General features: G+C 39.4%; 1 pseudogene; it reads left to right on the top strand.

Moving 5' to 3' along the window:
* Positions 1-1,858: 1,858 nt before the first annotated feature.
* Positions 1,859-3,148, top strand: LOC120612468 (keratin, type I cytoskeletal 18-like; annotated as a pseudogene).
* Positions 3,149-11,499: the final 8,351 nt, after the last annotated feature.

The raw sequence follows: 11,499 nt of genomic DNA, 5'->3' as shown, positions 1-11,499 counted from the left end.
CTATATGTCAGGCACTACATTAGGCCTTTTACATATACATTATTATTTACTCCTCACAACATTGTGAGGTAGGCACCCCCTCTTTGTACTCAAGAACCATGAACTCGAGATGTTAGAAGAGTTGTCAGTGTGAGCTCCAAAGTTTCTTCGCCCCATTCCCAAAGGGCTAAGTCTGCTTAGATATCACCTGGGGACTGACTTCTGTCATAACTGTTCTTGGGAGGCTGCCCATGTTTTTTGTTCTCTGCTAGAGCAATGAGATGAGGAAGGTCAGAACACCGAAGTCTTTGGCCTCCTAACTAAGAGATGTTTGGGAGTAGAGATAAACCTTGAATAGAAAGAAAAGGGTTAGAGCTGGAGATCAACTCCCTCAGTTTTATAACCTCAAAAGAGAGGTCTTTCACTAGTGCTTTGCTCTACTTGTAACCCAATTTATTCATTCAACAAACATTTAAGTACCATTCATACAATGTTTCAAACATTTGCTTGTTGCTGGAAGTAAAGGATAGCTCCTCTTTTTTTTCCAAGGACAAGGTGTACACTATCTCATATACAAGTTAAAATGTCCCCCTTTTCAATATGTAGATGGGAAAACATCAGGACTTTTCATTTTCCATTAAATTGAGATCATCTTTAAAAATGAAAATGGCTTTTCACAGATCTCTTGACATTGAAAATGCTTCATTTAGCCTTTAAATCATTGAAAATGGTTTATATTTTAATACCATATAAAAGTGTTTGCAAACGGATAACAGGGAAATGGGGCTAACCTCCATGCTTCCTTTGGCAAGGCCAGTGTTTTTAAAAAATTGAATATGTATTACTTTAGGTGGAGCCTTCCTGTTTGCCAGTCTACCCCACACCCTGTTGTCCTACACTCTCTTGGTTCACATATTTGCCTTAACTTGAAGGCATTTGAGTTTTCAAATTCTGCTGTAAATAGAATGTGAACTTGGGGTTATCTGATACATGTGAAGTGTCCTTTGGTCTGAGTTCTGCCAGATAGACCCTAAGTTGAAGGTTTCACTTTCCTTATATTTTCCTCTTGCCACTAACCCCAGTTATTTTTTTGCTGCCACTGCCCAGGGGTGATGCGGTGGGCTTTTCATCTAAAATCCTTTTCCCTGGGTACACAGCCTTTTCTCACTTTATCTTTTCGGGTAGTGCTTCATTCCCTCTGTTTGTTGCAATGGCCGCATTCAACATTTATCCCAACACACCAGGAATTTTAAACCCTCACACAATAACTCCCCTTTTAAGAGCCTTGTTTTCTTCACATATAAAATCCAAGTTGAAGCTAGTTGATATTTCAGATTTTTTTTTTCAGTTGGCTTCACATAAAGTTGGCCTAGGATACACCAGAGCCTTTATAAAATAAATAGTCTTTTCTCAGGGTTCTTTCTATGCCTTCCCCTTTTGGTCAAGTACTTCCTTAGGCTGGCTTGGAGGGTGCTTCTGGCTCCTGTTTGTGCCTCCATCTTTTGCCCATTCCTGATTCCTGAAGAAACAGGAGAGTTTTTTGTTTTTGTTGGACAGTTTAGGACTTCCTTCCACTACAGGTAAAAATGCTTCTCTCAGAACTGGCAGATTTGCCAGCCTGTATACAATCACCTGAATTCCACAGGACAGTCTGCTAGCCAATGTTTCTGTGAATTCCGGACACCTCCAGTTTCTCAAACTATCCTCCCAGCATGGCAATTTCATCCCAATTTCTCTTTCTATCTCTGAAATATTCTTTCTTATCTTCCACCTTTCTTTTAATGTTTTCTAACAGGGTAATTAGCCTGCCTTCTGCAATCATGTGTCCTTTTGCTTCTGTTCTTAAAAAAACAAACACCGTGACTCGAACCAGAGACCTTCCTCCCTGGGCAACATGAGCTTCAGCACCTGCTGTAGCTTCTCCATCAGCTACTGGACCCTGGGCTCCGTGCAGACGCCCAACCACCGGGTCCAGCTGGCCAGCAGCGTGGCCAACGTGTATGCAGGTACAGGGGGCTCGGGCTCCCGGATCTCTGTATCCCACTTCACCAGCGTCCGCGGTGGCTGGAGGTCTGGGGATCTGGCTGTGGGGATGGCCAGGGGCCTAGCGGGCATAGGGGGCATCCAGACTGAGAAGGAAACTATGCAATGCCTGAATGACCACCTGGCCTACCTGGAGAGGGTGAGAAGCCTGGAGACTGATAATCGGAGACTGGAGAGTAAAATCTGGGAACAACCGAAGAAGAAGGGACCCAGGTCAGAGACTGGAGACATTACTTTAAGACCATTGAGGACCTGAGGGCTCCGATCTTTGCAAGTTCTGTGGACAATGCCCGCATCACTCTACAGATTGACAATGCCCACCTTACTGCTGATGGCTTCAGAGTCAAGTACGAGACAGAGCTGGCCATGCACCAGTCTGTGGAGAGTGACATCAATGGGCTCAAAAAAGTCATTAATGACACCAATCTCACTCAACTGCAGCATGAAGAAGAACTATGAAGAGGAAGTAAATGGTCTACAAAACCAGATTGCCAGCTCTGGGTTGACCGTGGAATTGGATGCTTCCAAATCTCAGGACCTCAGCAAGATCATGGCGGACATCTGGGCCTAGTATGACAAGATGGCTTGGAAGAATAGAGAAGACCTAGACCAGTACTGGTCCCAACAGATTGAGGAGAGCACTACAGTAGTCACCTTGCAGCCGCTGAGATAGGAGCTACTGAGATGACACTCAGAGCTGAGACATGCAGTCCAGTCCTTGGAGATCTATCTGAATTCAGTGAAAAATCTGAAGGCCAGCTTGGAAAACAGCCTGACAGAGGTGAAGGCACGCTATACCATGTAGATGGAACAGCTCAACGGGATCCTGCCGCACCTGGAGTCAGAGCTGGCCCAGACCTGGGTAGAGGGGCAGCGCCAGACTCAGGAGGACAAGGCCCTTCTGAACATCAAGGTCAAGCTGGAGGCTGAGATTGCTACCTACTGCCACCTGTTGGAAGAGGGGGAGGACTTCGATCTTGGTGATGCCCTGGACAGTAACTCCATGCAATCCATACAAAAGACCACCACCCGCAAGATTGTGGATGGCAAAGTTGTGTCTGAGGTCAATGATACCAAAATTCTGAGGCGTTAAGGCAGCAGAAGTGGGACACCCACCCCTTTGGAGGGTCAGGAAGCCAATAAAAAGTTCAGAGATCATTGAACATCAAACAAACAAACAAACAAACAAACAAACAGAAAACTCTAACTTTATAGCACTTACTATATAGAGTTAGCTATACTATGTGCTTCATAGGCATTATGTAATTTTCACTGTATGCTTAGGAAGTAGGGACTTTACCATCCCTGTTTTACGGATGACAGCACTGGGCCACGCAGATTAAATGAGAACTTTTTCAAGATAATGTCAATCATGGAGCTGGGAGGAAGACTTTAGCCCAGGCAGAATGACGCCAGAGTTCATGCTCTTTAGAACTACTCTGTACTTTCTTTTCAGTGAACTATTTTTCTTTAAAAACCTTTCCAAACTCTTTATCAACTCATCCAACATGGCCTCTCCCACTCACTTGGCCCAATACAGAGGTCTACTTAAGATTTATTGCCAGTACACAGCCCTCAGATGACTTGGAACAGTAATAACACATTCTAAATAGCAAAATCACCTACCAACTTCTGAATCTCAAGAATATAGGAACATATATATTTTTCAAGTTAATATATGCATATAATAAGAATCCCACGGAGTAAAAGAGGGGATATATAAAAAATAAGATTCTCTCTAACTTCCACTTCCTCAACTTTTTTGGTATCTAAACCTACTCAGCTTAAAGAATTTCTGAAAGAAGTTGGTACTTTCAGAAACCAGCTTCTTGTGATACTATTATACATCTACCAGAATAGCTAAAATGAAAAATATGAAATGTTGGGGAGGATAGGGAGCAACTGGAACTCTCATCACTGCTGTAAGAATGTAAATTGGTACACTGTTTAGAAAAAAAAGTTTGGTCATATCTTTTAAAGCTGTATATATCTGTATCAAGCAATTCCACTCCCAGGTGAAAACGTATGTAAATGTTTCTTAAAAGGCATGCACAAGAATGTTCATAGCAGCCCATTCATAAATGGCCCAAACTAGAAGCTATCCAAATACCCATCAGCAATAGAATGGATAAATGAATTGTGACATATTTACACAATGGAATGCTATAGAAATGATTCACCTGTAACAATATGGATGAGTCTTACAATGTTGAGTAAAAGAAGCCAGATCACAAAAGACAATACTATAAGATTACATTTATATAATGTACAAAAACAGGCAAGACTAAGCTATGCTCTCGGAAGTCACAATATTGGTTACTCTAGGGGGAGGGGAGAATGACAAGGAAGGAATGGCACGCTTCTGGGGTACTGGTAATGTTCAGTTTCTTGATCTAAGTGCTGTACACGAGTGTGTTCAGTTTATGAGTATTCACCAAGCTATACATCTACAACATATGTATTTTTTGGTATGTATATTATACGCCAATAAAAAATTAAAAACAAAAATAAAAACAACATAAAACAACTTCTTGGCCTTTTGTAGATTCCATGAAAGGCCCAATAAACTAAATATACTAAAAAAACAAAAATAAGCCAGTCTAGATTTTGAGTATAGTCATTTCACTGGTGGTAGGGAACGACTTAGACAGACAGTATTAACTCTAATAGATTCCATATTATAAAAGTAATCTGTTTTGAAAAAGAAATTAATATATGCATACGGTACCCCAAATTCAAAAGGTCATTAATTGTTAATGAGATTAACTATACAATCATGATCTAGAATAAACAATAAAAAGGAAAAATTAAAACACTATTTCAGGGTGTCAGTTTTATTTTATTTTTAAATGACTGTTAGATTAGCATTGCATAATGTTTAGAAGATGTATTTTTTAAAAGTTAATTAATTTCATTATAATTAATTAGTTAATTAAAATAGGTAAGACATTCACTTGGTTCAAAATTTTAAAAATTTAAAAAGTGTCCCTTGGGTACCCAATTCTCCCCATCAACCAATGTTCCAGTTATTTTGTGTTTATTTTGAAATATTTTATGCACATATATCAAATACGTTTAAACATTTTTTGTCTCCCATTTAATCGAGCAGTAGTGTACCATAGACACTGTCTCCATCTTGGTTTTTTACTTAACAATATGTCTTTGCAATCATTTCTTATTAATAGACGAGAGCTTCCTCTTTTTTTATGGCTTAATAATATTTTATTGTGTAATATTCTAGGACTTATTTAGCCTGTTCCTACTGATAGTAACATTATATTCATGCTTTGCCACTTCAAATAAAACTGAGATAAATAGCTTTCCACATACATTATTTCATACATTTGAATAAATATCTGCCTGGTAAATCTGGAAAACTGGTTAATTTCATGTTATTAGACATTCATTTGCTTTCTCCACTTGGTCATTTTAGTTTTTAACTTAGAAGAATCAAAAGTGAGTTTTAGTGTTACATGTCATAAGGGTTTTCAGGTAGAAGAGATTAATTGATCATGCATTCATTTACTCCTTCAACAAATAATTATTGAGCCCTACTTTATTCTCCTCAGTGAACAAAAGAGACAAAATGTTCCGCTGTCTTGGTGTTTACTTTCTGGTGTATGTTGAGGGGAGTGCAAGTGGGGAGAGGAGACAGAAAGTACATAAAACAAATAAGTAGTTTATATATATGTGAGGAAAGGTTAAATACTCTGGAGAAAAACAAAGCAGAAATAGGGACAGGCAATTCCAGGAGAATGTTGCAACTTTAAATAGGGCTGGCAGATCCCTGTTAAGGACTTGGCATTTGTCCTGCATGAGCTGGGGGCTATTGGTGGATTTTCCCTACCATCACATTTTTTTTCTTTTTCTTTTATTAAATAATGTTTTTATTTCGAAATAGTTTTAAGTTTGTAGAAAAGTTGCAAAGGTAGCACAGATAATTCAGCTTCTCATCCCAACTATATAGGTCCCCGTATGAGAATACAGCTCTTTAAAACTTAACTGTGAGGATTTGTAAAAGCAGACCACCCCACCCAGTTTGTTTCCCTGATGTCATCAACTTACATTACTGTGGTACTTTTCCCCAAACTAAGAAACCAACATCGGTATACTCCTATTAACTAAACGCCAGACTTTAAAAAATTTTCATCAGTTTTTCCATTAATGTTCTTTTTCTGTTCCAGATCCAATCCAGGATGTCACATGGTATTTAGTTCTTATGTCTCCTCTGTCTCCTCTAGGCTATGACAGTTTCTCAGTATTTCTTTGTTTTTCATGACATTGACAGTTCTGAAGAGGACTGATCAGATATTTTGTAGAATGTCCCTCAGTCGAGATTTGTCTGATGTTTTCCTTATGATTAGGGTAAGCTAATGGATTTTTGGAAAGAATACTACAAGAGTGTCCTAGTTACATCATATCAGGGCCACATGACAGCCACCTGACAAGGTGATGTTAACCTGATCATTTGGTTAAGGTAGGTCTGCCAGATTTCTCTACTATAAAGTTAATAATTTTCCCTTTCTACCCTCTATTCTTTGGAAGCCAGTTACTAAGTCCAGCTCACAGTCAACTGACTTTCATTTTAAAAGCCCTACTCTGGCTTCTGGATTGAGACCAGATTGTAGTAGGACAAGGGTGAAAGCAATATGCCGGGTAGAGGTGATGGAGACTGTAGAGCCACAGAGGAGGCAATGAGAAATGCCTGGCTTCCATTCCAAACTTCTGGGCTGAGAGCCCTGAGCCAGTTCTTTAGGGGTGTGAGGATAAATATGGATGCAGCACAGACCATCTGACATCACTTCATTCTTGCCCCTTGCAGCTGGGCTTGGAGTTTTGTTTTGTTCTCTTGGCATGTTACCTGAGGAAGGTTTTGGCTGTAGATGGGAGAAGGGGAAGTTTGGTTTACTCATCAAGTTAGATAATTTATATGAAATGCAGGTCTATAAAAGTTTTAAATACGTGGGTTAATTTTATACTTATTATTTTTCATTTACTCTTTAACAATTATTGAGTCTAATATTCATTTCTAGATGCAATTAAATTATAGTTGTTAGATGAAAACAGTGTCTGGCTCTCAATTAATACTTGTTGAATTAGACAGAAGAAATTAGGCAGTGAGCGATTGACAAAGGAATAGTCACTCCTGCCCAATGACCCTGGTGGAGTCAGAAGAACTTCTGTTCCATTCCTCTCCTGGCCATCACTTGGAATTTCCCATCTTCCTTCTCTTTCTCCTTCCAAAAGCTGCTTTCTAGGACTATCCCTTCACCTCATCTTTACTCCATGCTGAGTCAGCTTATTTTGGAGTTAGTTATGCCAAAGAAAGCAAAAAGCCCTAGACGAGAATTTAAATCTTCAAACAGCTTCACCCATCCAGCCTTATTTCTTTCTGAAATAAAATGAATCTTACTTATCTTGCTTTTCTGCTTTGAGTGTCCAAGAATCTGCCCTTCATACCTCTGGGCGTGGCAGAAGAGTTTCTCTTTTTATCCCAGCCAGCCTGCTTTTATAAATCCCCATAGTCAAGTTATAAAGAACCTCGTGCTCATATTCAGCCCTATGTAGTTGGGGTGAGAAGCTAAAGCTGTATTTTGTTCTGTAGTTCTTCCACCTGCAATGTGCTTCTTGTCCTTGTGCTCTTGGTTATTCTTTAAGATTCAGGTCAAAGTTTTCCCTGGTAAGCCCTTCCCTGGCCACCCCTTCCCAATTTCATCCCAGAATAGGAACTTTATGTGGGCTTGGGGACGTGATCCCCCTTCAGATTAGGAAAATGTGTTTCAAGTCTCAAAATATTTAAAATTTGTATATATGTTAGAACACAACCACGAACTGCTTATACCTAAAAAATAAGCTATAAAATATTGAAGAAATTAACATAAAATTAAAGATCATAATGTTTCTAACTGGGTTTCTTGAGATATGGATTTTGTTTTAAGTAGTTAGCCAGGAAACCAAAGTGGAGAATTGGAAGAGTAAGAATGAGGAGGGAGTAAAGTCCTTGTATGGTACCCTAGGGCTGTTGCTAGCTATAAGCAATGGGGTTGCATTGCCTTTGCTGTGAGACCGCCTGAGAATCATCCAGAGTGTCTATTGGAATTGTCTTCTTGGAAGGACAGAATGCTGGAACATTAACCCACTGGATCCGTTCTCTATTGATTGAGGGTCGCCTGGAGGATGTAAACCCACTCACACTTTTGGTTGTTTGCCTGTGGGAAGAGAGGTCTGCAGCTGCACAGGAGAAGGCCCTGAGCCAGCAAGAAGGATGACTCAGGTAGCACTAGAGGAAGGTGCTGTCAGTGCCAGGTGAGTCTGAGCCACAGGGAGCTGGCCCCTGCCGCTGCAGGTGAATTTCAGTCAGAGGTGTAGATGGAATGGGACATGGGGCACTGGAGCCGTCTGCTCTAGTTATTTGATGAACTGAATATACAAAATGGCAGGCACTGCTGTGGATTGAAATTCTGGTCTGGAGCTCCCAACAGTGTCAAATAGGGAAACTAGTTCTGGGTGCTTAGTACTATTAACTTATTTATACAAGGCCCCAAATTTGATAGCATAACAACTCTGTTAGATACTCCAGGCAGATATTATTCTCCTGACTTGTGTGTGTGTGTGTGTGTGTGTGTTTGGAGGCAGGGGGGAGAGGAGAGGGGGATAAGATACACATAACTCAAAATTTGCCATTTTAACCATCCCTTTTATGGCATGGGTTGTGGCTAAGTCAGCACTGATGTAAGGGGATCCTCATGATGTAGGTAGTCAACAGTGGGGTCACCCATGAACTAATTCTTTCAGATTAGCCTGACATTGGCCCTCCTGGAGGTTTTGTGAACTTCCAAATAACCTTCACTAAATCATTTTCCCGCTTAACTTGATAGAGTGGGCCCTGTTGCTGGTAAACAAGAACATTGACTGATAGAGTTCATTTCCCAGATAATCTCTAAGTATCTGGGATCAAAGTAGTTACTTTCTAAGGTAAAAAATAAGCTTTGAGTTATGTTCTTAAACTCAGTTGTTTAGTTCATAAAATAATATGACTGATGCTTTAGTAACAATCATTTATTCATTCAACAAATGTGCCCAGAGCTGAAAAGATATGGTAATTTGTAAGATACAAGCCCTGTCTCTAAAAGCCCACATCTGTTTTAAAGCTGAGCATCTATTCTTGGATGACTTAATAATTATAATAACGTTTAACATTAGTGAGTACTGAGTACTTACCTTGCTCCAGGTACATGTGTTAACTCACTGAACCATCCCAATGACTAGAAGAATAGGTACAGCTATTATTCCTACAGATGAGGAAAGCAAGGAGCCTCCCCAAGCTAAGTCATTTGCTCAAGGCCACATAGCTAGTAAGCAGCAGAGCTGAGATTCAAAGTCAGGTGGTCTGGCCCCAGACCCACATCCTTAACACCTCTCTGTGGTGGTATGGTCAAGTCTCTGCATTTCAATTTAGATAACACCATTTATATTCTTCATGTTTGAAACTGCTTCCCTCTCATAAAATTGAGAATCAACAGTCACTATAGAACCAGGCAAGAGAAAAGACTCTTCTTTTGAAGATAAAACTTTCTTTGAAGATAAAACTGATCCCCCCAGAATGGACCATAATCTTTTCCTCAGTTTCCTTGGGTACAGCTGAGAGGGACTAGAACTTTCAAAAACACTATTTAAATGTTATGCCTCCCTGTCCCTGTTTTCCTTCTTTGTGGCTTATTCTTAACACAATTGCCAAAGTGATTCTGTCTTTTCCCTGTTCAAAATCTCCATGTCCTCTCATACCACTCAGAGTAAAAACCAAAATGCTTGTTAACACTTATAGGTAGGTTCTCACATAATCTGACTTCTCTAATTTCTGAGATCTCATCTCCTATGACTTTTTCCTCTTTCACTGTGTTCCCATCAACCCTGGCTTCTTGGCTGTTCCTTGAACACATGGGACAAACTACCTGCCTCAGGATTTAGACTTTCTTGGCTGCTCTTTTCCAAGATATCCATGTGGCTATTGTCCTTATCTACTCCAAGTCTTTTCTTGAATATAACTTTTTTTAGTAAAGCTTCCTGAGGTCCTCTCCCTGAGCCACTCTGCTTGTACAGACTGCCATTCTACATCCCAATGCCCACCAGTCTCCCCAACTTTAGCTTTTTTGAACTAGCACAATCGGATGCTGGTCTGTCATACAACACACGCTTGTTCTTCAAAATATTTTTGGTAAGAATTCAACAAGGCAGCATAAGACAGTGGCTTATTCATCTTTGCATCCTTTGACCCTAGCATGATTTGAACATTCACTGATTCACTCATTCATTTATTTAACACATCTTTTTTTTTTCCTTTCTGGATGTAAAATTGGTGTAAAAATATTATATAAATTTCAGGTATACAACATTGTAATTCAATATCTGTATGTACTAAAAGTGATCACCACGAAAAGTCTAGTTACCATCTTTCACCATACGATTGACCCCCCTCATCCATTTACCCCCCCTACTCCCTCCCCTCTGGTAACCACTAATCTGTTTTCTGTATCTATGATTTTTTTGTTTTGTTTCTTCAATTGTTTGTTTGTTTAGATTTCACATGTGAGTGAAATCATATGGTATATGTTTTTTTCTTTCTGACTTATTTCACTTAGCAGAATAACCTCAAGGTCCACAAATCAAGGTTTTATTCTTTTATGGCTGAATAGATATATGCCACAATTTCTTTATCTATTCATTCATCAGTGGACACTTAGGTTGTTTCCATATCTTTTCTATTGTGAATAATGCTGCAATGAACATAGGGGTTCATATATCTTTTTGAATTACTCTTTTTGTATTCTTCAGATAAATATTTAGAAATCAAATCATTAGATCGTCTGATAGCTCTATTTTTAAATTTTTGAGGCATCTCCATACTATTTTCCATAGTGGCTACACCAGTACACATTCCCACCAACAGTGTGTGAGGGTTCCCTTTTCTCCACATCCTCTCCATATATATTTTTTAAAATTTTTCATGTGCCAGGTACTGGGAATACAACAATTAAAAAGATATTTTCTCTGCTCCCTTAAGTAGAAGACAGGAAAGTAAATAGGAATGATCAAGGAAGTATTAAAACGACATAGTACTTATTCATAATAAATCTAGGGTTCTACGGAAACACATAAGGGGAGTGCAGTGACATTCATAGGTCAATCACTAAAAGTTATTTGAATAATGAATGGATGAGTGAGTGAATACATGAATGAATGAGTGAATATAATTGGTATGAGAGAATAGAACCCTCAAGGTAAGTAGTCACCATCAAATGGAAGGATGATTCTCCAGTTTCACTATTTTGAATGAAATGAAATGTGACTACCAGAGTGCCGTCAATGCCAGTCAGCATGCTCCACCAACTTGGCCCAAGACTAATAAAATAACTGATTTCAGGCAAAACTGCACCCTTCTGATGCTATTTTCAGCATTTTCATTACTGGTTAAATAAC

This window comes from Pteropus medius, unplaced genomic scaffold, assembly GCF_902729225.1.
Source record: "Pteropus medius unplaced genomic scaffold, Ma_sr-lr_union100, whole genome shotgun sequence".
Lineage (NCBI taxonomy): Eukaryota > Metazoa > Chordata > Mammalia > Chiroptera > Pteropodidae > Pteropus > Pteropus medius.
This window is presented reverse-complemented; position numbering and strand designations above follow the sequence as displayed.